This window comes from Arachis ipaensis, chromosome B07 (genome assembly GCF_000816755.2).
Source record: "Arachis ipaensis cultivar K30076 chromosome B07, Araip1.1, whole genome shotgun sequence".
Classification (NCBI taxonomy): Eukaryota; Viridiplantae; Streptophyta; class Magnoliopsida; order Fabales; family Fabaceae; genus Arachis; species Arachis ipaensis.
Genome location: NC_029791.2, coordinates 18670198 through 18675772, shown reverse-complemented (window position 1 = coordinate 18675772; position 5575 = coordinate 18670198).

Sequence of the window (5575 nt, the reverse complement as noted above, 5' to 3'; positions counted from 1 at the left end):
ATGATAAACGAATTAATTTTGTCTAATAATTATTAGATATATATACAAAATAATTTATCTTTTATTTTAAAAAGAATTAAATAAAATTTATCATATTTTTATGTTTATTTGATAATATGGCTTTATTAGTGTTAATCTTTATTTTTTATATATATTATGTTTATGCATATACTCTCAATGTCTGCACTCCTTTATGACTTTTTTAGATTGTCGTTGACTATAACTATACTGATAATTTAATTGGATGATGGCAATAAAAATCAATCAACAAAAAAAATGTATATCTAAAAATTTAAGAATTACATATTGTTAGTGATACGGCTCCAAAACAAAAATAAGAAGAATTAAAACCTACTGAAACCCTCATGCAATTAGTTGTTATGACTCTATCACAAGACTATAATGCTGCATATATTTATATATAGATATGGGACACTAATTACATGAATACTAATTTTTAAGTTTCTGTTTTTGTGTCTTATTTTTAGTTTTTTGTCTTATTCTATTCTTAGAACCAAACACAACTTAAAAGACTATGACATATTTTGGCTAATTAGAATGAGGTAGTTTCTAGTGCTAAGTAGGGTGGCAAACGGAGAAGTCCGTCCCGCCCGGCCAAAAGTCCGTCCTTTGGCGAGTTGGCCCGCCCCGCCCCGCCCTAGCAGGCGATCCTAAAATATTTTTCCGCCCCACTGTATGTTAAATAATGTATATAATTTCACAACTATTTTAATAAATTTATAATTTCTAAAGATATAAAAAATTATAATTTTTAAATTTACAAACATTAAAATATTTATAATATAAATATGTAATAAACATAATCATAAACAAAGTTTTTTGCAATAATGCTCCTGGAAAAAAAAAAGCACTAGACTCGGCGAAAAAGCCTGTGAAAGCCCACAGTTTAAGCAATGTGGGTTAGGCAGACTTTTTAAGTATGACGGTCTCAGATATCTCAGCCCAACCTGCTTTTTTTGGCGAATTACGCAGACCAGCCTTAGCTCATGGATTCTAGACCTCTGCAATAATTTTGACTCCAAGAGAATTCAATGACAATAGAAACTTCATCTTCTTTGATTTAACTTGTCACCCTTGTTGCTAGTCCTTGGATACATTAACACATTTTAAAAATGAAAATTTATACGTTAAAAATCTATGTTGGTTGGTTATTAGTTGATTTTTATTGTTATTCTAAATCTTTATCCCAAAAACTCTCTCAATCATTTGTAAATTAGGATCTCACTCTTTGTAGTAAAAATGAATTTTGATAATAGATTAATTATTTTCTTTTGGTTCAGGGAAACATACAACGATTGAAATCACACGTTGATTGATTAATTAAGTTCTCTTGGCCCAACATTGTTGGTTTTGATCAAAACCGTATCCATTAATTCCCTTTTCTATCAATTGCTATAACAACAGAGGATCGATGTTTGCTTGATATATATTTTTTCCTTCTTTTCCTTGTGCGATTGAAACTGCTAATGATGCCTAATAATGCTTCTCCATAAAAAGAAAGAAAGAAAGAGTGGTTGGATTGAACTTTGCACAAAAAGAAAAAGGGTGGCAACGAAATAACGAGTTAGAGGCTTAGAGCGGTGGTTAGGTTAAAATTTTGGTGCCGGCTTCTTTCTCCAAGATCCTCTCCATCTCCCTCGGCAGACTTAGGCTGGCAAACTTCCAGTCTTCCACATTGTTTCTTCTCTGCATAACATGTGCTAGTTAGTACCCTGTTACGATGTCCAAGTAAAGCCACATAGAGGAAGTTAATGGTTCAAAGATCGAAATCACTCCTGTTCTTGATAGCTTCCACTAACTGTAAACAATCCGATTCCACCAACATCTTACTGGTATCCAGGTTCTTGATCATGATCAACGCCTCTCTAATGGCCCATGCCTCCGCCTGAATACTATTGTAAATGATCCTGTCCCTGTTTCTTTAGAGTAGGCAGTATTAACATTGGCCTTCAACCAATCTTTCAGTAGAGCTCTCCACACTATTAGTAATTTTTCCTATTGCTTTTGCTTGCTGAATTGGATTGTTAACCTCTTTGGCATTGTTATACTCTGCTGTTAGTACTACTTTCCACAAAAAGATTTTGACTTTTTGTGAAGTCTGCATATTCCAAATTCCATTCCATAGTTCCTTGAGGTTCTTGGTAGTTGAGGGTAAATTGGGTAAATGTTGTTCTTTTCCTCTCCATTTGCGATATGGTAGCTAGTTTTCACAGTGCATCCGCCATCTCTCTTTTGTGGTCAAATCCCGTTACCTTTTGACTCGTGCTCTCTCTGCCCCCCTACGGTTTAGTTATACCATGCATCCAATTATCATTGCACAAGTCTACTTTGACCCCCTAGCCCAAGCTCCACTTCTCATCTCTTTTCAGGAAGTCCCTTCCTTGTAACAAGCTTTTCTAGATCTAAGTTTCTTATTTGTGTATACCGACTTCCCAAAATTCTTGGTTGAAAAAGTATATAGCTTTTAAGACCTTAACCCACAATGCATCCGGGTTCTGGTACACCCTCCAAGCTTGTTTAGCTAGCTGTGTCGTATTCTGATGGTAGAATTTCTTAAATCCCATTCCTCATTCTCTCTTGCTAGAACACAATTTGTCCCAGTTTTTCCAGTGTATTTCTCTTTTCTTTTCTGTTGATCTCCACTAAAATCTAGCTATTTTAGTGTATAGTTTCTTGTAGAAGCTTTTTGGAAATCTAAGAACTGCCATGGCATATGTTGGGATGACTTGAATGACTGTTTTTATCAAGATCTCTTTTCCCGCTTAGTTTAATAGCTTCTCTTTCCACCCTGCTATCTTTCCAGCCACCTTTTTCTCTATCCATTCCAAGGCTTTGCACTTTGATCTTCCACATATAACTGGGAGGACGAGGTATTTTTCCAAGTTGTCTCAAGTGAGAATCCCCAGAATATCCTCAATATTCACTTTGGTTTGGATAGGAACTTAGTTTTGGAAAGAAATTCAGGACTTTCTAGATTTATGACTAGTCTTGAAGCTGTGGTGTAGATATTAAGAATTTGTATAAGCTAGTAGATGTCATCTTCCTTTGTACTTAAAAAAATAATGCAATCATCAATAAATAAGATATGTGTTAAACTAGGAGCAATGGGAACTAATTTGAGTCCTGAAATAAAATTATATCTCTGTGCTTTATCGATGAGGATGAAGAGCACTTCAGAAGCTAAAATGAAAAGGTAGGATGATAAAGGATCTTTCTGTCTCAATTCCCTTTTCGGGGTCACTATCCTTGATAAGCTTCCATTAATTTTGAATATGTATTTGACAGTCTTCACACATAGCATAATCCTATTAATCCATTGTTTGTCAAACCCAAAAATCTTTAGCACCTCTTCTAGGTAATCCTACTCCACCTTGTCATAAGTTTTATTTATGTCCAGTTTGATGGCTAAATTCTGGTTAGGGCTGGAAGTGAGTTGAGCTGAGTCGAGCTAGACCAAGCTCAAGTTTGACTCACAAAAATTGAGCTTGGCTCATGGCTCGGCTCATTAATAATCGAGCATATTTCTTAAGCTTAATCTCGGCTCACCGAAAGCTCACGAGCTGACTCGAGCTCACGAGCTGACTCAAATTATAGAAACATAAATACGTAATCTATAATTCTATATCAATAAATTATAACTTATATATTTTAAAAAATATTTAAAAATATCAATTTTATATATTTCTATCTATCAATAAATTATAAATTTTTTATTTATGTCCTACATCAAAATTATATGTAAAAAAAATAAATATAAAATTTTAAATAATTAATATATATATATATATATTACTATTTCATATGTATATATATAATATTAAAAATATAGATTAAATGCATATAGGATATGTGTATATATATAATCGAGTCAGCTCACGAGCTAATGAGCTGAGCTTATCCAAGCTCAAGCTCGACTCATTTAATTTATGAGCTCAATTCCAAGCTTAAACTTGGCTCACTAGCTCACGAGCTCAGCTTATCGAGCTATTAACGAGTCGAGTTCGAGCTAACTCATGAGCTGGCTTGACTCACTTCCAGCCCTAATTTTGGTTACCCTTGTTTCCCTTCAAACTCAAGGCATAGAATGCTTGTTGAACTATTATTATATTATCCCAAATCATTCTTCCAACAAAGGCACTCTACATTGGAAAAAAGATGTGGTCTATAATAACTTTTAATCGATTCACCATTACTTTGGATATGATCTTGAAAATGTAATTGCAATAGCTGATCAGCCTTAGCTGATCTAAATTTTTAGCTTGTTTGATTTTCAGAACCAACATCACATGTGTTTCATTTATTTTCTCAGGTAGGCTATTAAAGATATTCACGGATCAAATTTAGGGGTGGTAACATGCATCCTACCCGCAGGTACCTAACCCAACCTAGTCGGGTAGAGTTGTCAACCCGATCCGCAGCGGGTAGGGTTCTCGTGCGGGTCGGGTAGGGTGCGAGTTGAGTTTCTTTAGTTATATTTGTATATGTTATATACTTATATAAAAATATGTTTCAAGTGGATGTTGAACTAAAGACCTCTTACTAAATGCAAAAGATCCTTAACCACTAAAAGAAGATCATTAATTGATAATTTAATATGTTTTTTTTACGTAAATGTCAATTCTATTTTAAACTATCATCAAGTTATATAATAATGTTGCATCTTTTTGGTAATCCGCGGGTAAGATCGAGTACCCGTGGGTTCTTAACAGGTTGGGTTAGTGTTAGGATATTCTCAACCCACGGGTAGGGTAAGGTTGAGTTTATATAAAAATGTCAATCCGCAAGTATAGTTAGGGTTGGATCCAAACCTACCCTAGCTATTGCCACCCTTAATCGGATCAAATATGGGCAAAATATCGATCCGTTTCGCACTAAAATCATCGAATCGAATCGGATCTTATATCCACATTTTTAGGCTCATATCCAATCCGATCCGTACATTTACCATAGAATCAGATCGTATTTCAGATATACTTGAAAAAACAAATATAAAAAATTCACCAAAATAATAACAGAAAATTAATATTATTAATAAAAATTAACTCAGAATCCAGAAAGCGAAGAAGAATGTGATTTGAAGCAATTTGGCAAGGCAGGAACAAAAGACGATGATGCGACAGGAACTGAGTACGGCAAGGCGGCGAGCATGGAGGATTTCAAGGTGGCAAGAACAGGGGACCACAGACTGATGGTAGGAACTGAAAGGAGGACAACGATGTGGCGGGAACTAAGTGCGACTGATAGAGAAACGCTAGGTGGTGAGGCGACGAGAACGTCTGAACCACGGACCACGGTCACCGAAGAAGGAGAGGCGAGAACGTGACGAAGAGGATGAACGTTGTAAGATCCAGAACTTTTGAAAAATCTTACTATGAGCCAATTTCAAATTAATTATTCATTAAAGACTTTATTTTTAGAAATTATTTTATTAAAAGTAATTAAATCAAGTTTCGATAATTAAATTAGAAATTTTATTTAATTTTATAATTATTGGATAATTTTCTATATTTAAACTATAAAGTTTAGTAGTTGTGAAATAGTAAGAATTTTATAT